General features: G+C 36.7%; 1 protein-coding gene across 7 annotated transcripts in view; it reads right to left on the bottom strand.

The window, feature by feature from the left end:
• Positions 1 to 22,707, bottom strand: part of LOC129776352 (calcitonin gene-related peptide type 1 receptor) — a 180,439-nt gene that overhangs the window by 97,706 nt on the left and 60,026 nt on the right. For 5 of the 7 annotated variants that reach the window (XM_055781944.1, XM_055781943.1, XM_055781937.1 and 2 more), the window contains exon 2: positions 6,793 to 7,216. The exons of 1 other annotated variant lie outside the window; for it this stretch is intronic. The gene's annotated coding sequence lies outside the window, so the exon portion shown is untranslated. Of the gene's footprint in view, positions 1 to 6,792; positions 7,217 to 13,415; positions 13,503 to 22,707 lie in introns of all 7 variants that reach the window. One more of the 7 variants, XM_055781939.1, reaches the window with a different exon arrangement.

Raw genomic sequence — 22,707 nt, forward strand, 5'->3', positions numbered from 1 at the left:
ACAAATTAGAGCTGGAGATTTGGTTAGGGGGACTTTATACTCCCTTACTCGGTCAGGCCCTTTGGAAATACCGTTCTGAATCATATTTCGAACACTTAAGGCATATGATGGAGAAAACAGGTCTAAACTTCATGCACAGGTATTATTTGATTGATATTTTTGATAAATTAGTTCAATATACTTTTAAGCTTTCTGCTTTGGTACCTATTTGATTGAAAACAAAAAAAAAATCATCGAATAAAATGCTTTTCAAATGAGGCGAATAAAAATCAAACTTCGGACACTAAATCAAATTTCGGACAGATTGAATTCAAATTTCGGACACTTTATTTTGTAATTTTTTGAACGAAAATTACATTACTCTTGATTATATTTTATAGTCAACTGCGAATCACTTACCAAGCAATCACAGTAAACTGTTTACGATGATGAAAACTGATGAAACACGGGAGAAATTAAATATTTATGAACGGGTAAATTCTACGTTCTCACGCTAAGTAAACGTCAAACACAAACGATAATGAGAAGTGTTGTTAGATTTTTGCCGATTGTGTTAAAATTCAAATGTAGTTCTCATATGAAATGATAGTGAAACCAAGGGATTACTCTAAAGAAGCAATTGTGATATTAATTTTATAATTATATCATCAGTGCATTAAGTATTTCAAGATATTAGAACAAAGTGTCCGAAATATGGTGTTGTCCGAAATATGATTCAGAACGGTATAAAAAAAAATTTTTTTTTGTGCCGCTCAACACTGTAAAAAGGCGGCCCCAAGTTGTACAAAACAACGATATTGTCAGTGTTAGAATATGGCAGTTTTTGCTTCCGATCAGCTGTCATGATTCATATTCTCAAGCTGGAGAGAATACAATATCGTTGCTTGCGTATAGCCATGGGGTGTTTGCATTCGACACATACGATGAGTCTCGAAGTTTTGGCAGGAGTACCCCCGCTTACTCTTCGGTTCACAGAATTATCCTACAGATTTCTCATCCGTTGCAAGATCATGAATCCATTGGTGATTGATAACTTCGAAAATCTACTCCAGCTGACTCCTCAGTCAAGTTTTATGTCTTTATACCATGAGTACCTTACCCACGACGTGCACCCTTCACCAGGCATCTCCAACCAAGTTTGCTTCCCATACTTTTGCAATTCCTCTGTCATTTTTGATCTGTCCATGCGACAAAAAATCCATGGAATACCAGATCACCTACGCTCCAATGTTATTCCGTCGATATTTTCGGAAAAATATGGGAAAGTTGGATCTGATAAAATGTTCTTTACTGACGGTTCATACATAAACGGGTCCACTGGCTTCGGCATCTTCAATGAAAATTCCAGTGCCTCTTTCAAACTCAAAGATCCTTGTTCCGTGTATGTCGCAGAAATGGGTGCGATATACTATGCTCTAGGGATCATTGAAACACTGCCCATCGACCATTATTTTATTTTTTCAGACAGTCTCAGCTCAATAGAGGCAATCCGCTCAATGAAAGTTGATAAACGCTCATCTTATTTCCTAACAAGAATAAGACATCTATTGAGTGTTTTGGTCGAAAAATTATTCAAGATTACCTTAGCATGGATCCCCTCTCATTGCTCGATTCCGGGGAATGAGAAAGCGGACTCGCTAGCTAAGGTGGGCGCTTCAGAAGGCACACTTTTTGAAAGGCAAATTGTCTATAATGAATTTTTTCACATTCCTCGTCAGGACACACTCGTTAGTTGGCAGCGCATGTGGAGTGAAGATGAGTTCGGTCGCTGGTTACACACGATTATTCCTAAGGTTTCGACGAAAGCTTGGTTTACGGGATTGAATGTAGGTCGTGATTTCATTCGCGTGATATCTCGGCTTATGTCCAATCCCTACAACCTAAACGCGCATCTCTATCGCATTGGGCTCGCAGCAAACAATCTTTGTGATTGTGGCGATGGCTACCACGACATCGAGCATGTTGTCTGGTCGTGTATCCGGTTCCATGCTGCTCGCTCTCAGCTCTCTAGAGCACTGAGAGCAAAAGCCAGACAATCGGATATCCCCGTCCGGGATATCTTAGGTAGCCGTGATCCTGATCTTCTGCTTCATCTATACCTGTTCCTCAGAAACGCCGATATCAACGTTTAATGATGTTTCCTTCGTTGTGTCCCCGTTTCATATCCCTCCTATCCTATCTATAAACTTTTACTTAGTCGCGGCAATACATACACACACTCTTTACAGATACACGGGCCAAAGGTTGTGCAGTCCACTGATCATTCAACAAGAGCCAAAGGTTGTACCGCTCATGACAACTCTACACGAACTGATGATTGCGCCGGCTAGTGACCATTCTATCCTGGATTCCTCGAGTCGAGAAAGACGCACCACGCTAGATATGGGGTACAGACTAGGGAGCGTTGCTGATTAATGGTCAGCTGCATCCCAATAGGAAGTAGCCCGTGTCGGGCACACGTATAGAGCATCGAAGACTGCAACATACCAATATGAGAACACTTGTAATACTAACCTCGAGCCAACCGCGAGTAATCGGTTACATATTACTAACATAGTTGTAAGACAAAATTTGTCAAAATATTGGACTCCCGGCCCCGTCAGGCTAACGCCACATGTGCCTTAATAAAAAATATATTTTGGGGAAAAAAAAAAACACTGTAAAAAATCTGAAAAAATCACACATAACTAGAAAAGCCGTAGGAACACACTTAAATATGAATTAGAGTAGTACCAAATCTCAAAATCCAAAAAAAAATATTTCAAATTTTAAATATTTTTTAGTACCTAAATTTTTAATGAATTTTTTTTTTTGATAATTTTTCTTGATACACCGTGGTGAGATGCACATTCAATATTTTTTCATATTTTTATCTCGAAGCTTTTGAAGATGGCGTTAAATAAACGAAAAAGAAAGTTTTTGACTATAGATCCTATGGTTAACAACATAGGGGTTCAATGAAACCGCTAAAATTTCTTATTTAATATCCTATACAATACTTGCCACACAGCTGGTGATTTGGTTTGGGGGCACTTTTTATTCCCTTACCCGGCCAGGCCCTTTACAACACGTTGGCTCAAGACGTGCCAAAATCAAATATCACAATTATCTCACAGTTTAAAAGCACAACAATTCATCGTTAGAATTATTGACTACTTACATAAATGTCACTTAGTGATAATTAAATTGATAATTATATGATTACTAAATAATTGAGATTTTATAATCGATTAGAATAAAATGTTAAATGTCTTATACATACAGTACCGAAAATTTCCTTTGACATCGAATGATAAAACATTGAAAAACGAGTTATCTTAGAAATAATCAGTGCCTTACACTTCAAAATAAGCGTATGGGTTAGAGGTAGACCCAAAAAAAGGGCCTGTTGGGAGTTATAAAAGTATATAGCAACGCTAAAAAATATGCCAATATTTGCGAGCGCAAGGAATAGTAATCTAATAAATCTCTATTGAATGACTGGACTTTTGCTTTGTTAAAACTATCACGATCTGGCCGTTAGTCACAGGTAAAGCTAATAAAAGGTATACAATATCAAAGGTGTTTCTCGCCTCTAATCATAGCTGATCTATCTCGACCGACCAGTATCAGATGTTTTATGATTGTTTTCACATAAACACCATCTCAAAATATATCAAAGACTGCTTCAATAACCCGACATCACCAGCATCTGGAGAGTATTTGCATCAGAACGCCGGGTATGATGTAAAATTGCCGACTGACCAACAAACAGACAGTGGCTCTACGATATGAACTGGTTTTTATTTGTTTATTATACATCTATCGCAAAGCGAATGCATCCCTTGTACCAGGAGAAAATACTCATTAGATTTTAGTATCGTTTATGAAGCTCTCCAGCAGTGTTATGGTTGCGAGAAAGGCTCTGTTTGATGTGGAAATTACACGAGCGATTCAAAAATAATTTTATTTTATTTTTATCTGCTACTAAAATAAATGCCGAATGTCGGCTCTTAGTCGGCAGTCAAGATTTCGAATGGGTTTTTTTTTACTATGTACGATTATTTAATGTATGAAAATAGACTCAGACGCCGAGCGCCTGTATTCGGGTTTGCCCAAAACATGTTTAGGTAAACCGTATAATGCTGGACCGATTGACAATCAATCACCTATGACACCCCAATCATGTATTTCCGAAGGACTTCGAATACAAATAATAAATTGCAGAGGGTCACCTGGATTGAGGGAAAATTTCCAAATGATTGAAACAAAAACTTTATCGAACCTTCTACTTGACCTTCCGGAAAGGGGCTGCTTTTAGTCTGTGCGTGATTTGCCTCTCAACGAAGGAAACGGAAGAAAATGGCAGACGGTGGCAGGCACAACTCTCCCTGCACCCTTCTAATTTATCAAAGCAATTATGTTCAAAACTTTTCCAATTCTCTTCTTACTCCGTTTTTCCCGAGTGTAACAAATGAGATTATTACATACGTTACACAAACCCCCTTGCGGAAGACCATTAATTTACAACCGGTCTGACTCTCGGGAATGAAGAAAGAATCCAAATGGTTGGAAAATTATTCCGCAATTTGCCCGTTATGTGCTTCCAGTGCCAGTGGACGTGACAGTTCATTTTAAACTTTCCTGCCGTCGCCTTCGGATGCGAAAAGATGAGTCGTTCGAGTTCACTCGATTTTTTTCTCCCGTTGGCCGGAGGGTTCTGTTGTTGGTAACATATCGGTTCATGAAAGGATTTTTGATTGAATTTTGCGGTAGACACACAAGACATGATGTTACAACTTTTGACTGACGTCATTTGAATCACCACATGTGGGGACATAAAGGGTGTGTCACATCAAATTGCATCACGGAAAAAACGCTGTACAAATTCGCCCAGTAGACCGATCCTTTTGTAAATTTCAGACAGTAAAATAAAAACTATTAAACAACTTATGGCATTTTCTTTTTATTCATACTTCGAGCCCAAGCCCGTATGCTCGCACCTTCCTCTTTACCCCGTCCATAAGGTTCTGTACAACGTCAGGTTGTAGTTTTTTTTGAACAGAAATCCATTTTCTCTTGAAGTCCGCCTCCGATTTGACAACTTTTGGGTTCTTCCGGAGGGCCTGCTTCATAATCGCCCAATATTTCTCTATTGGGCGAAGCTCCGGCGCGTTGGGCGGGTTCATTTCCTTTGGCACGAAGGTGACCCCGTTGGCTTCGTACCACTCCAACACGTCCTTTGAATAGTGGCACGAAGCGAGATCCGGCCAGAAGATGGTCGGGCCCTCGTGCTGCTTCAATAGTGATAGTAAACGCTTCTGTAGGCACTCCTTAAGGTAAACCTGCCCGTTTACCGTGCCGGTCATCACGAAGGGGGCACTCCGCTTTCCGCAAGAGCAGATCGCTTGCCACACCATTTACTTTTTGGCAAACTTGGATAGTTTCTGCTTGCGAATCTCCTCCGGAACGCTGAATTTGCCCTCTGCGGAGAAGAACAACAGGCCCGGCAGCTGACGAAAGTCCGCTTTGACGTAGGTTTCGTCGTCCATTACCAGGCAATGCGGCTTCGTCAGCATTTCGGTGTACAGCTTCCGGGCTCGCGTCTTCCCCATCATGTTTTGCCTTTCGTCGCGGTTAGGAGCCTTCTGAACCTTGTATGTACGCAGGCCCTCCCGCTGCTTGGTCCGCTGGACGAATGAACTTGACAAATTCAGCTCATTGGCGACATCCCGGACCGAACTTCTCGGATCACGTCTAAACTGCTTAACTACGCGCTTGTGATGTTTTTCACTGACGGAGCATCCATTTTTGCCGTTCTTCACCTTCCGGTCGATGGTTAGGTTCTCGAAGTATCGTTTTAGTACTCTGCTGACTGTGGATTGGACGATTCCCAGCATCTTACCGATGTCCCGATGTGACAACTCCGGATTCTCGAAATGAGTGCACAGGATTAATTCACGACGCTCTTTTTCGTTCGACGACATTTTTCCAAATTTACGAAAAATTGACAGTGAAGCATGGAAAACGTGATCTATACACTCTTATCCGATTTTAAGCGGAAGCTGAAGATATAATTCCTAAAAATTGAATTTCTACAGCGTTTTTTCCGTGATGCAATTTGATGTGACACACCCTTTAATTTTATTTTGTTGGCATTCCCGATTTTCTCACTCCTATATTGGAGCATCCTTGTTGCTCCAACGGGAATACTGTTAAAAGTAGCAATTTAGTAGTAGCAAGAAGTTGTTTCACTGATCCGGCAAATCTATTTCCGGTAAAAGCATCACACTTTTCCGATGCGTTTCCATCGCAACGCTTGTCCCTGCTACCAGAGAACTATGGAAGTACAGATCAAAGAAGTGTGAAGCTGAACTTTGCCATCAACAGTGGTTAGTTGGTACTTATCGAGCGGGGAAAAAACTCTGTTCTTTCGTCGAATATAAAAGGACGGGCTTCCTTAGCAACTAAATTGACTTTATTGAAAGGTGATAATGGCGATATTCTCGCTCTCAGTGTTTCAGATGTATTAAATCGGGGCCATAGTTATTTCCGGGAACGCGTAAAAGCATAACAACGATATTCGGAGAAATCATTATTCATTTACATCAATGTGATCAAGGGTGAAGCTTTCACGTTTTTGTATAGATTGTTTGGATGGAATTCTTCTTGAGTTTCTTTCAAAGAATGAAAACGTTGTGGGGAAAATGATTTGGTGGTGGTGTGCCGTGGTTCACCAGACATCATATTATGTCCACATTTTTTCCGACTAATAAATTTTATTATCCAACCGCACGAGACACTCCCACTCACCTCTTGCAGCAGCATTTGATGAATGCGTTGATTTTAACGACGGGATGTTTTTAATTGGTCTCCTCTCTCACTGTCAGTCTTCCAGTAAAATGTTGCGTGTGGTATTTATAAAATTTTTCGTTCCTTCTGTATTACAATTCACTGTTTTAACGGGTTTTCAACCGCACGGATGACCATCACATCACACCACAATTTGATTTTTATTACTTTAGCACCATGACACTGACCACAGCAGGTCGGTAAAGGGCTGGAGAATCGTTGATATCGTGACAATGCCGAGCATTTTCTATCGTGTCAAAAGTTATTTATATTTACGATCAATGCACTGACGTGTTTTCTTCCTTCCTCCTCGGTAAGTCGTCGATAATGACGCAACAATCGGCACGAAAGCAAACCAAGTTGATTCAACCGGGTGTTGTCACATCTGGAAGTGATAAAAAGGCGAAAAGTTAGTATTTGATGGAACACAAACAGCAACAACAAATATTTGACTGGAGTTGACAGCTGATTTGCTCAGAGTTCACGTTCTGCCTGAATATTTGAATGGACATTTCCACACATATTATACCCTACTTAACCGCTTATAAAGCAGTGGTAACTATATTTCCACCTAAAACAAAATATTTGCTTCACTGTACATGGAATCTTTGGTTCAGAATTTTGCATCTCCAAAGGCTTCTAAGGGTTTCTGGCATTAATCCATTTTTAGGGTTACTAAAAGCGATTATTTAGAAGTCATTTCTATGTAAACAAACCGCGTTTTTTTTTCGATACCTCTTTTCAATTGCTACATTGTTCCATTTTATTTTATACCTGCATTAGAGTGAGCGTACAAGGCAGCGGCAAAAATATTACCACCAGTGTTTTTACGTTTAACGGATAGTAGTAACTATATTGCCACCAATTTTTTCAACTGATTCAATAGTTCATTTCTGAACAAGGATAAATATACGGGGGTCTTCGTAGCCACTTGGTTACGCGTTCGCTTACCAAGCGATCGATCGTGAGTACAAACCCAGGGCCCTCAATTGACCATCTGACCATTTTTGTGTTGTTATAGAATAACTACGTCCACGCAACCATCATCAGCAATGGAAATATCAATCCACGGTGGAACAAAGATCTATTCCATCCATACAACTGCTCTGCTCTTCAAGAAACATCGGGCTGCTGTTCTATAAATAACCCAACAATGATCATATCAACTGTCTCCGCTGTCCGGTCTGCTGAACAATGGAAGAACAGAAAGAATATCCTTACGCCTAAATGGCTACTACTGTGTATTTTACCAAAATGTAATGGAACAGAAAAGCTAACGCCTAAATGGTAGTAGTGTAACTACTGTGTAACTTACAATTTATAGAAACATAAACATATGTACATGTACACGATTAAAACTCGGCTCTGTTACAGCTAAAATGCCAATGATAAATGGGATTAAAAAAAAAGATAAATATGTGTTTTTCCGATTACGAGGGCCGTTCAAAAAATAGGTTTTGAGAAAAACTCGTGCCACGCTATGAAAAATGCCTCGTCATTATGTAGAAAAATATAAAGTAAAACGTAGATTACGAAACTTATTTTTTTAACCACCCTCGTATGTTTTATTGAAGTCGATTCCTTGGTCAGTTTCCACCGCCTTATGAATAGTTGAACATAGTTCGTTTGACTGGTTCAAAAATAGTAACAGACAACTATTTACTCATTTCGTACGCACAAGTTAAGAGTTTTTTTTATCCCGATTTGTTCATTTATTTAGGTTCATTAGCATTTTAGCTATAACAGAGCAGGATTTTAATCGTGTACATGTCACATGTTTTGTCGTATCTATAAATAACCAGGGGTTAGACATCAATTGAATATAGGCTACCCAAAATCAGAATCAATATGACGTCATTTGTTTACCAACATATCATTTGCGAGGATTGAAATCATTGAAATCACGGAGATAGTAAAAATAAAGAAAAATGCGCTGCTTTATTTGTAACTGCATGAGTAATTTTCATATTTCGGTTTCACATGGAGGTGTTCACATTAAACATGGAATTTAAAGTTAGCCACTATTCGACTATATAACCGAACCGAGTTGTAAACAACAGTAATTGACAGCACCAAATGTCAGTGAACCGCAGCAATATTGGGTACACTGGCAATATGAGGGATTTGACGTTTTAGTCATACCCCTGTGAATAACACATTACACAGTAGCCATTTCTGAGCGTAAGAGTGTTCCTTCTGTTTTTACATTGTTCAGTTAGACCACCGGACAGCGGAGACAGCTGATGCGTTATTAATAGAACAACAGCCCGATGTTTCTTGAAGAGCAGAGCATTTGTATGGATTATCGATCTTATTTCGACTGTGGATCGATTTCCATCGCTGATGATCGTTGCGTGGACGTAGTTATTCTGTAACAACATGAAGATGGTTAGTTGATGACCTGAATTTTTAACTCACGATCGATCGCCTACTAAGCGAACAATGCACAATGGTCCAGAAGATGCATTTAAGTGGAAATTTGCATTTAGAGCTCGACAGTTATTCTCTAGAGAAAAACTGTCTTTGACAAAGTTGTTACATATGACAAAGTGCTCATTTTGATGTTGTCAAAAATAGGGTTACCAAATTTTCGATGAAATAAAAAATCTAACTTTCTTATCTTTATAGATAGAGGTAAATATGGTCCGACAATGTTTTAGCGCCAGTTATTTTAAGCAAATTTGTAGAACAAAGTTTTTTTTCTATCTCGTGAAATGACCGATATAGCGCTGTTTTTGTAAGTTGCGTTAGGGTTACCATGAAAAAAACGAATTTTATGCTATAATTTCTATATTTCAAATTTTAAATGCAAGCTGTCTTCAGAACACCCTTAGAGCTTACTAAGATGAATATTTTGAGATGCAGAACTTGTTAATATCTCAATACTATTCAAAGTTATTGATATTTCTTTCCAAAGAATACGCTCTCTTCATTCGCTTGTCATTCTTTTTGGGGTGAACATAAATTTTTTTTGTTGACAGCATTTTAAAGAACATATTTCACTCTACAAAATGTGGGATTTCAAACACTATGTTATTTTTTTGTATTTGAGTAAATTAAAATTGAAATCAATAGTTTTTGGTTGAAAAAGCATCAATAAATTTAAGTTGAACTAAGATATTGACAAGTTCTGCCTCGCAAAATATTAGTCTTGATAAGATCTCAAAGTCGTTTGAAGACAATTTTGAAATATAAAAGTTAGAGAAAAAAAACCGTTTTGTCATGGCCACCCTAATGAAACATAAAATAAAAAGCGCTATATCGGATATTTCAACGAATAGAATAAAACATTGTTTTAAAAATTTGGTTACCTTTATCTATAAAAATAAGAAAGTTAAATTTTTTATTTCATCGAAAATTTTGGTCACCCTATTCTTGACAACATGAAAATGAGCGTCCTATCATATGTACAACTTTGTCCAAGACAGTTTTTGTCTAAAGAACGAAGATCTTCCATAAAGTTGATTTTAGCGCCTAAGTCGCGTTAGGGTCACCATGAAAAAAACGGATTTTGTGTTCTAACTTTTATAGTTCAACCTCTACATAATAATTGTCTTAAAACGACTTTAAGAGATTATTATGACAAACATTATGCGATGTAGAACATGTCAATATCTTAATTCTACTCAAAGTTATTGATGCTTTTTTACCCAAAAACTAATGATTTCAATTTTAATTTACTCAAACACAAAAAATAACATAGTTTTTGAAATCCCACATTATGTAGAGTAAAGTATGTTCTTTCAAATGCTATCAACAAACATTTTTTTATGTTAATCCCAAAAAGAATTACAAGCGAATCATGAGAGCCTATTTTTTGGAAAGAAGTATCAATAACTTTGAGTAGAATTGAGATATTGACAAGTTCTGCATCTCAAAATATTTATCTTAGTAAGCTCTAAAAGTGTTCTGAAGACAGTTTGCATTTAAAATATGAAATAAAAAAATTAGAGCATAAAACCCGTTTTTTTCATGGTGATCCTAACGCAACTTACAAAAAAAGCGCTATATCGGTTATTTCAAGAGATAGAAACAAAACTTTGTCCTAAAAAGTTTTATTAAATAACTGGAGCTATAATATTGTCGAACTAAGTTTACCTCTATCTATAAAGAATAGAAAGTTGTATTTCATCGAAAATTTTGTAATCCTATTTTTGATAACATCAAAATAAGCGCTCTATCATATGCGACAACTTTGTCGAAGACAGTTTTTGTTTAGAGAATAACTGTCGAGAAGAGTCGTTTGGCATACAAAGCATAGTTCTATTTCAGTGGGTTGATAGCTAAATTTGACTTCAAACTCAAAATAGATTTTTCCTACGCGAAACACGCGTGCAACTATTTGAACACATTCTATGAATACTCTATCAAAGACTACAATGAAAGTCTGTATTGTGATAGAATAAGATATGTGTAACTGCAATAGATCTTCATTGATAGGTAATTGGGAATATTTCTAATCATTCAATCGAAATATTGATAAAATGGATTTTTCTGGAAAGTTTTTTACTATAGGTATACCCTCTCCATTTACATTGCAATTGTCATTGTACAAACATTTAAATATTGTTCTTTATAATTTATCTGTCAATATAAAAAAAAGTAGTGTTTGTATGTTTTTGTTAAAATTGTTACTTCCAAACAACATTCTATCAATTTTAGATTCTTAGTATGCTGTTACTTTTTCAATACACAAAAAAAGAGAAGGAGAGGAAAGAAAGAAATGAAATACAAAGAGAAGGAATGGAGGAGGAGAAGGAAAAAAAGAAAAAAAAGAAAAAAAATGAAGAAGAAAGAGAAGATGAAGAAGAATAAGAAGAAGAAACAAAAAAAGTACATGAAGAAGAAGAGGTAAAAAGAAGTAAAGATGAAGACAAATAAAAGGTGGAATAGAAGGAGAAGAAGAAGAACAAGAAGAAGAATTTCTTCAACAAGCTGAAAAGTTTTTCACTGGAAACGTTTTATTGAGAACAAACTGTATTAGTTTAAGCTTTTTTTTTCAATAAAATACACTCGACAAAAAATTAGAGGAACAGAGTGCGATGTCAGAAATTTTAAATGATTTTTGACATGTTGTAACTTCGTTCAAAACCTACACATATCAATGGGATGTACATCTTTTTGAAGCTACAATTTTCAGATATTAGAATATTTCACGTAAATATTTTTATCTTGGTGTGTGTAAGTTAGGGTGGCAGCGGAAAGGGTCTTGTCAAATTTCAATACATTTGAAAAAAATGACCTTTTCAAAGTTGCAGCTCAATCGGATATGATTTAGGGGTGTCTCAAAGTGCTCAAAGGTTGGATTTTTTGATCCTCAAAAATCTTCAAAGGGTGTAAGGGAAATTTGGAAAATCGATTTTTTTTCGATGCCAAATGACTTAAAACTGCGTTAAACGTCGAGATCTGGTGTCACCTCGAAAACAAATTTTTGGCCGAAAATCGACCTTTTGGAACTGCCACGAAATCAAAACTTTGAGTGCTTTGAGGCACTCCTAAATCATGTCCGATTGAGCTGAAACTTTGCACGGATCATTTGTTTGAACCAATAAACAAAATGTAATTGTCGGTTCTTTAAATTCGATATTTATTTTTTTTCATACCTTCATTGCCTCTCAGGCAGAAAAGATCGATCTTCGGCTAAATTTTTTTTTTTCGAGATGACACCAGATCTTGACGTATCATGCATTTTTAAAATATTTGGCATCGATTTGTCTGGAAATGCATTTCCCTTTTACGGCAATTAAGTCAGATAAGTTCGGTACAATTGTACTGGATTCCTGGCCATTGCGGTATAGAGGGCAACGAGCGAGCAGATGAACTTGCCAGGAACGGCTCAAACTCACCATTCACTGGTCCAGAACCATTCTGTGGACTTTCTGACTGTGTGTTGAAAAGTGAGCTGAATAAATGGGACGACCGGGAAGTGACAACCAATTGGATGGCTGCAAAACTTAAACAGGCGAAAAAATTTATTACGCAGAGTATTAAAATTACTAAACAACTGCTAAGCCTTAGTAAGAAAGACTTCAGCACATTCATTCAGTAATGCGGAAAGCGAAACCTCGGAACATTTGCTCTGTAACTGCGGAGCTCTAACTAGACGCAGACTTCAACGCCTAGATAAAGCTATTCTGGAGCCCAAGGAAATTTGGTCTGCATCGCCGATAAGGATTATTAATTTTATCAAACAGATTATTCCTGATTGGTACCTAACTCGCTATAGCTTTCAGTCTACTTACTCGTCAATAAGTAGTAGATAAGCTTGAAGTGTAATATACAATAGTTCAAAATAATGGACGCAGTGGGAACAACAGGGAAAAAAGATGGTCTGTTTTTGAAATTAGATGACGATTTTTATTTCCATGCATCTATTGCCACCCTAGTGTAGGTGTAGTGGGCAACAATATCGGGAGGAAATGAAAAATAGATTTTTCTCTGTTGGTTCAAAGATTTTCTGGACTAACACAATTTTTTGCTAATCAACTCAACAGCAAATCCAATTAACATAATCAACCAGCTTCAATTTGGTCCCTAGAAAGTTTCTGTATGGGAGGGATATTTCAGTTTGAATGAAAACTTACCCTTTCGTTTTTGATGATGAATTATTCAATAAAACCTCATCGTACCGCAAATCGGAAGATCGGGAGATTTGGTAACTCCAATGAATTCTGCAAAAGGATAATTTGTATAATTTTATTTTTTTCCATCGATTTCAAAAAATGACAAAAACAGGATATCGCATATGGTTTCAATATGAAACGTTCACAGATGTTTAGGGAATACACTAGGCTAAAAATTTACCTGCAAACATTAGAACTTGCTGCGATATTTGCAGAATAACAGTGGATTTTGTAAAGCATTATAAAACCTGTTTTTGGCACTTCTTGAAAATCGATGCAAAAAAAAATTTTTTTTTTTTCGTCATGGTAACGAATTATCCTTGTGCAGAAATTATTGGAGTTTTCAAAACTGCCTTTCGTTTTTCGTTCTTGGAACCAAATTAAAGCTGGTTGATAAGGTTAATTGAATTTGCTATTGAATTTGTTAGCAAAACATTGTGTTAGTCCAGAATATTCTTGAAAAAAAAAGAAAAATAGATTTTTCATTTATTCCCGATATTGTTACCTACTACATCTACACACATCAAGATAAAAATATGTACGTAAAATATTCTAATATATTAAAGTTGTAGCTTCAAAATGATGCGCATTTTATCGATATGCGTTGGTTTTTCACGAAGTTACAGCATGTCAAAAATCACTTAAAATTTCCGACTTCGCACTCTGTTCCTCTAATTTTTTAGTCGAGTGTATGTTGCATTCAATTCAATTCGAACATTGTTTCATTCAATCGATAATTTAATGAATACAGTACAAATGCTTACTAAGGCAACGGTAGTCCCACGTCAACCTTGCGGTTATATCATAGATATAACCCACCCATTTTTTATAAATCTGACTAAACATTTCAAATTTTATAGTATAAATTTCAAACGATTAATGAGGAAAAGAAGGAGTAGCCAATTCAAACCCAGTCCATGTCAATTGAATAAAAATCATGTTTGAATGATCAACACAATCCAGTATCATTTGAGAAATTATTCTTTCCCATCCAAGCTAATATAGGTTATCTGCGGTGCGCAACTTAGTCCCTAGAATCCTCAGAATCTCTTATATGGGCAAAGCTCATATAGACCTTAATCCTATTTGGCACTCTATTTTGTATCCGAAATAACGATTTCAACTAAATGAAGATATGTTTTTCGAATACATAGAACATACAACATGTCAGTTAAGCTTCACGTCAACCAAACAGGGCGGCTTTGTTTCTCATTCACCTGTCCGAACTGACAAACCTAATTCCCGGTATTTCTGCACTGTCCACGTCTACTGATCTGTCTTTATCCTGATGACGCTCATAAACGTAAGTGGACCGATACCGATTCGGATGAGAAAACGAAGGTGACCTCCGGGTCCGGAGTTTGGAATGTGTTCCGCACTAATGAAAAGGGTTCCCAAGTAATAACACTGAAACAGATTTTCGTAACCACTGGCTGCGAAATATTAAAATCGACAGACCGGACTCCAATAAAACAAACCATCCTTGTTGGAGTTTTTCTTGTTCGCTTCGCTACTGATGGTTATCCGATTATGACACGATTCGCAGGAACAAAAAAATCAGAAGATACAGTATTTGCCTGTTTGCTCTGCTCCCTGGCTTTCAGGGCCGACAAACGCAAAGCGGCGAACACTGCAACCTTCCCAAAAATAACTTTCACCGCCCAGCTGAGAACCATTCATGAAAATGGGAGCGGATGAGTGCGCCTAACGCCCTTCGGGCGCTTGTTTTTCATAATTCGATTTTTGCACTGCTACATGAAAATGGACGCAAAAAGAAAATTAATTTGGACAGAACACCAAATACTTTTGTTGCTGTGCTTAAATTTGGATTGTTGTTTCTGGCTCCCCGTTCGTATTTACTGGGAAATTCCTTTCGTTTGCTTGCTCCGAGAGGAAGCCACTTGAAGATACCGGGAGAAAAGATGAGGTTAATGAATTTCATTCTCTGGCCATTTTACCGCTCGAGTAACTGAATGAAGTAAATGATGGAGTGATCCGCTCAACTTTTCCATGAGTTGCTATCTGCGAAACGGTGTAATGGAGGAGTATTTCTCGGAACACTTTTGATGGGCTCAACGCAACTTCGTTGTACAAATTTATGGTTGAATCAAGGCTGAACCGATGTTTCAAATTTGGAAGCATTGAGTTGATTTGAACCCACATTTGATTCCATAATCCCTGGTTTGGGGATTATGGAATCAATTAGATTGATTAAATGTGTATATAATACCATTGAGATACAGAATACCCCCTTAATCGCATCTTCGTCGGATTGAAAAGCATTTGTATTCGAAAACTGTGATAACACTGGAAAGTGAGCAGATAGTTATTCAACAACTGTATTATCCGTTTTACGATTCGAAACAGAATGCAAAACTCAACAGGTCCACACGACAGCGGAATGGTTTCGCCAAGTCCCACGATAGTCGGATCAATTGTTTTACATTTTCAAAGTGATTGCACCGTTTCTGCATTGATTCTACATAGCAGTAAACTTCACGGTCATTGGAAATATGGGACACGTCAAGCGGAGGAAAGACATCGATCTTCTTGGCTGTCCCTGACATCGGAAGCACGAAAGCGCGTGGAATTTCGTTACTTTGGTCTCGGGGATAGCCTCTTTCTCTGACTCGGTGAATCGTTCTTTGTTCCAGCGCGCAGTGCGAGTAGCAACGCGGATATTTTTCCACCGCTGGCGCTTCTGGAGAACTTCCTTTTCCGCTTCAAAGGAATGCTTAATTTTGCATGCTGAACCGAAACCGAAACTTCGCGAGGTGGAACTACTGGAGAAGTTAATTTGTTTGAATTCATTTCATTGCTAAATTTAATAAAATGTTCTTTTAGTGGGATAGCTTGAATTCTTTATGACTGTAGCGGAATTGAGATTTTATTTCTATTTGCAGTGTTTTAAAGCAGCTCATGTTGGTGTAATCGTTCGCAATTCCGAGTTTATTCAGAAATGAATTGATGTCCTAATTTATGCCTGAATTAATTTTAATTCTATTGATTTTGTTCTACCTTTGATTTATCTATGAAAAACCGAATAATGCAATACTAGTTGAGGCACGCCACAGCTATGAATAAATTTTCACGCCGCATGTCGAACCAAAATACAAAAACCGGATTCAACATCCAGCGGAGCAATATTCGATTCCGAACATAAAAAAAAGCAATCGGTTATTGGAGCTATTGCGAAACGACAGAACCAGAATGGCTTCCGGAAGAGCTAAGCTCCATCGTGAGGAACATCGTGAGCGTCCAATAAAAAATAAGGCAAGATATACACACTCTCAATTTTCGCTTGTTTTTATGATATGCAGAAAGTTTGTGCCATAGATGGTGGTACATTGGGACAAAATTTCGATTTACATGACGATAAAAGGTTGGTACATTTATTACAATGTATAATGCGCCACAGAATTATGCCAGCATTCGATTGGGTTGAGCGACTTCAAGTTTTATTGATCCGTTTTCGGCGAATGGAAGAACATGAAATCAGTCGTACATAATAGTATTGTTATGCGTACCATGGAGTTCTATCCAATCAAAAATATTCATTGAATAAACGGCAACATTGAAATGTATGATGTTCACGATAGTGAAACCGATCGCAATTGACCTTGAAGTGAAATGGTTTCAATCTACTAGCGCGAAACATCAATCGCAGGCTGCATTGGTGCTTGGTAACATGAATGCATGTTATTTGAACAGATGAGCAGATATTATTATTCAACTTAAATCTAAACTCGATCACTTTTGTTATGAAATTATATCCAGTCCGCAATCAATTCGATAGAAAAGTGTTAAAGTTGATAATAACGGGTAAATTTTCTTTTAGTTGTCAGTGACCTATCATATTCCGCAAGCGTTAGTTTTCCAATCTCGCACCGATGCCCACCAGTCCACATTAGCCAATGATATCACGTTGTTATTGGCTTATTGGAATATATTGGAAGGAATATAAAGAACAGTTTAGATTATATATAGGGATATCAACATAGCTCATCCTAAGCCACTGGAAATACGTGAATGGACGGTAATTTCCGAGAAGAATAACAGTAGAGGTCTCAGTAGGGCTGAAACAGATTGTTTTAGCGAAGATATGGATACTATAAAGCTTGAATGTATTCAGTGCTTTCATATTAACTCATAACCAACCAGAAAATCTAATCGAATCGAACAATCGAACAGCAACATCAACATTGACATATGGTAATGTTTTCTCACCAGATAATTTATTAACTACCATTTACCATCCATTCAATTAATTCTGTATGACTTTCTTTAGAGACACCAATTCCGACCGTGAGCGGTAAAAATAAAACAAAGCGTATTTTCACTATGAATTATATCATTATTTGTTCATCTATCTTCTAACAATAAAACAAAAATTGAACGGAGAAAAAATATTCATAACTACAATAGTTAAGAGCTGTTAAAGTGAGGGTGTTTCAAAAAAAAAAAAAGTTGTGCCATGACGTACACGATTCCAGTCCTTCTGGTTATCTGAAACAAAAAAATCGAACAGATTCTGAATCAATAGAGAGGCCGCTATCGCATGAACCTCGGACAAGTCAAAAATATCTATTTTGACAAAATGGTGGCCGTTTGAAAAACGAAATGCGGTTCAAAACGTTTTTTCTTACGATTCCCGCTTTTTTTAAAAGTAGTAAAATTTTAAAAATATAATTTTTTAAAGGTTCATGCGATAGAGAGATGCCTGCAGATTGTGACCATATAAATTCGACATAAATCGGAAGTAGAACTTGAGATATCGCGTACGCCAGAAAAAACTTGTTTCGAGAAAAACGCGTTTAAAGTTCATTTCTATGGTCGTACGTGGTTAGATACCGCATCACTAAAATGGCTCTAGCTCGGTGAATAATAGGATTTTCGATAAGTTCTTTCTAGGGTATATTCTCGAATGTCCAAACTACAGACATATGAAGGAAAAAAGATTTTTTTTCAAATTTCTAGATTTCTAGAGTTTTCCCTGGAAATTGCCAGTTTTTTTCAAGCACGCCAGTTAAACACCCAAAGGCAAAATATAAGGTTGAGGAACAAGTTATCCATTATTTTCTCGTCAGCTGGCTTTAGTGATCAATATCTCGCATAATATCGATCATACAATTTCAAGTTTAGGCACGTTGTAAAGGTGGCATTTAACACTAAAAAAAAATTGTATAGTTGTTTTTTGTTTGTTCCATTCAGTTGTGAGTTACAGGGTGTTAACAATGGAGGTCAACAAAGAGAAAATTCGGTACATTTCACATTTTGTACATTTTCTTATTTTATAAATGCGAAAATGTAAGCCAGGCGCCTAAAATTATGATTGATGTTTATGGTGCCGATACTGCAATAGTAAAATACATGCAATTTAATTTATTTTCAAAATTTTTTAATTTTTTTAATTTTTTTAAATATATTTTTTTTTGGCAATTTTATTAATTTTTTTTTCACTGCAATACTCTACATTATGATCTCTACTGTCCACAAATGAACCATTCGAAGCTAGCGATTGACCGAAGACATTCAGAATTTGCCAACATAAGTGGTGTTTTGTTCCCTCAGGACAAGGCAAGACCACACAATTCCGAGAGCTTGATTGTGATGTTAAAATGCATCCACCATATAGTTCGGATTTGGCACCAAACCATTATCAGCTTCTCCTCGCTTTGGAAAATTTCCAGAGTGATAAGAAAATGGGATCAAGAGATGATTGTAAAAATCTATTGCTGTCGTTTTTCGCTAATAAGGACCAAGACCTCTATGATAGAGACATTATGAAGCTATCTTTAGCAAACAACAAATTTTCCAACAAAACGGTGTACATTTGTCCCAAATCGGACAATCCGAAGTATATTGAAAATAGTTTTGAGTTTCACCCAAAGATAATGGATTACTTTTTCCCCAACCTAATATATCCTGCATTTTTCTTGTCATTTTAATTTTTTTTTGTAATTTTCATTTTCTTTTCATAATTTTCATTTCTCAGCTATAATTCGTTACTACACAATAAGTTGGTTTGTGAAGTAGAGAGGGTACACGTAAGACTTCGACTTCGACGATTATTCATTTAAACTTCTTGTCTTATGCTCTAAGCAGGGTGAACAATTTTAACAGATTATTTAAAAGCGAAAGTCCGGAACTGTGTGAGGTAAATTCGAGCGTTACAAGATTGTTCAGGACAATAGAACAGGACAAATAGTAGAGTACTATATGATCCGATAAACTTCGACCGGCCAAAAATTTATTTTTTGTTATCAATACCTTCAAACGTTCACGTTTTCTTACCAAGCGCTCGTTCATGGGTCCAATCGCAGAACAGTTTAAAATTACCCATTAAAATTACCTTTTAGTATAAAATTCCTAGTACTTCTACCAAAACCTGTCATTAAAATATCAGATTATTTTCAGACACAACTCTCGTTCAATATTTTCCATGGAATAAATGTTTGATCCAGAAAACTTAATAGAATAAAGGCAGCCCTGAATCGGACAATTCCTTCCTCGAGTTTGGCTCTTATCAACAACATTATTTATATAGATGGAAGAAGATATAAAAGGGCGTTTTATCACATTAAATTCATTTCCACTTTCGAACAAAGATCAATTTTGTTAGCGCATACATCAAATGGACTAACAACGCTTTTCACTATGTAATTGTAGAACATATGCGAATTGAATTTTCCCATTTTCCTTCAGAGTTTTCCGAAAATTTCCAATTGTTATGTTTGGTTGGAATATGTGAAATATTTTCATGGGACCCCCTCTCCATTCCAGAGGAGAGAGGGTTGTCATACCATCATAGAAACATTTCTCGTCCCCAAAAACCCTCACATCCCAAATTTGGCTCCAATTGCTTGATTAGATCCAGAGTTATGGAGAAATTTTAGGTTCATTCGTATGGCATCCCCCGGTTAATGAAAGGGAAGAGTGTCTATTCACCATACAAATCGTTTCGTGCCCCCTACAACCTTCACATGCCAAATTTGGCTTTGGATTGATTTTTCGGACTATCGGTTAATTTTGAAAAATCATAACTTAAGAACAAAAAATAACGCCTCTCTGATTTGTTGATATGTTATGTAAAATTTTTTTTTGCTTAATATTTCTGAAGTTAGGTCATTCAAGAACTTTTCGAAAATCCCATTATTTACCAAGTTATAGCCTTTCTTAGTGAAGCGGTATCTAATCTAGTACGGCCATAACAATTAGCTCCAAACGCGTTTTTCTCGAAACTAGTCATTTTCAAACTAGTATACACGGTATCTCAAGTTCTACTGAACCGATTTATGGTTAATTTATATGAATATAATCTGTAAGCATCTCTCTATCGTATGAACTAATAAAAATATATTTTTTAAATTTTACTATTTTTTCCAAAATCGGATAACATAAAAAACATAAAAAATAGCTGTTTAATATTTTTTTCTTCAAACATTTTTTAACTTATCCGAGGTGCAAATGGTAGCGGCACCTTTCCTGATTCGGAATCTGTTCGACTTTTTTGTTGCAGATAACCAGAAGGGCTAGAATCGTATGATAGAGATAGGCGAGCGCTCACGAGCCGGTTCATCAGAACGAGTATACGATCCACGGTTCTTTACAAACGAACCACGGTTCAAAAAGAGCCGCGGTTTAAAAGAGTATCGGCTCAAAAAATAAGCCGCTCAAATGAGTCGGATCGTGTCAACGAACGAGCGACTCTGAGCTGCTCCCTGAAATGAACCGTTTTGCCCACGTGTACGCCATAGCAAATTTTTGATCAGCTTGTAACTATTCTAATTATGAAAAAAAAATCCGTTCTTTTTTGTTTCATTGTTCAAAAATAGATGAAAAAAAGTAATGTTATAATGGATTGTAGAAATATTCTTTGTTTCATTTTTCGAAAGTCTAAAAAAGTCCGATATTCGTGTCTCTACACTAGAAAATCACCTTAATTATTTTATTGGTTTATTTTACTGTGGCAATGTGAGAAAGCACCACATTAAACTTATATTTGTCAAAAGCGAGAAAAAGGGGGTCTTCGTAGCCACATTGGTTGCGCGTTCGCTTTGTAAGTGATCGATCGTGAGTTCAAAACTCAGGGCCCTCATTGACCATCTTTGTGTTGTTACAGAATAATTACGTCCACGCAACAATCATCAGCGATGGAAATCGATCCACGGTCGAAATAAGATCGATTCATCCATACAACTGCTCTGCTCTGCAAGACACATCGGGCTGCTGTTCTATAAATAACTCAACAATGATCAATCAACTGTCTCCGCTGTCCGGTGGTCCAACTGGATAATGGAAGAACAGAAAGAATACTCTTACGCCTAAATGGCTACTGTGTTAATGTACCATAAGCAATGGTATAGAAGAAATACTGGCGAATGGCAACTGTGTAATGTGCTAATTATAGATATGATAACCATGTGACATGTACACGATTAAAATTCGGCTGTGCCCTAAATAAATAAATGGGATAAAAAAAAGCGAGAATTTTTTTACATATTTACTTCTTGCTAGGGAAAACGCATAGAAATCATTAAGTTCTTCAAGTATTGACATAAATATGAAAGTACAATCGTAGAATTAAAGTTTGTGTCATCTTGTTCTTGAATCTATGTTTCAACAACACCAATCAACCTGTATTTAATCATCTCTAGAAACATTATTCCGCTCCAATCCCACAATCACTTTACATTTACATCCCATTATGAAGTTGGCATCTCGTTGGGAACAAGTCATCGAACAAAACGGCGCATATTTGACTTAAAACAGATGATTGTAACTAATTTTATGAACAAATGAAAATTTAAAAAACAGGAAGTGGGTTATATCTATGGTATAACCGCAAGGGTGACGTAGCACTATTGTTGATTTAGAGATCATTTGTTTGAAGTTGAATCTAAATCCATTCTGAATGAATGAATAAATAAATATTTGGGAGACTTCGAAAACGAGAGCGTTACGTTGGAGGCACAAGGTTTTATGCATCCAATATAGGATACGAAAAACCTTGTTCTGAAGAATAATCTTCAGAAGCTAACCTGCTAACTGTACTTGATTGACAAATCACAAACCCAAATGTATTATATGGATATTTTATGGATAGAAAACATTCAATTAAACTCTTTCACATGAATATATTTTGAAAATTCCCAGAGATTGGCAGATTATTTTCAGTAACGATTAGTTATTTCCACATTTTCATCGATACTGGAAGCCCACCAGTGGTTAATACCAACTCGATAACCACCTG

Source organism: Toxorhynchites rutilus, chromosome 3, assembly GCF_029784135.1.
Source record: "Toxorhynchites rutilus septentrionalis strain SRP chromosome 3, ASM2978413v1, whole genome shotgun sequence".
In the NCBI taxonomy this organism is placed as follows: domain Eukaryota; kingdom Metazoa; phylum Arthropoda; class Insecta; order Diptera; family Culicidae; genus Toxorhynchites; species Toxorhynchites rutilus.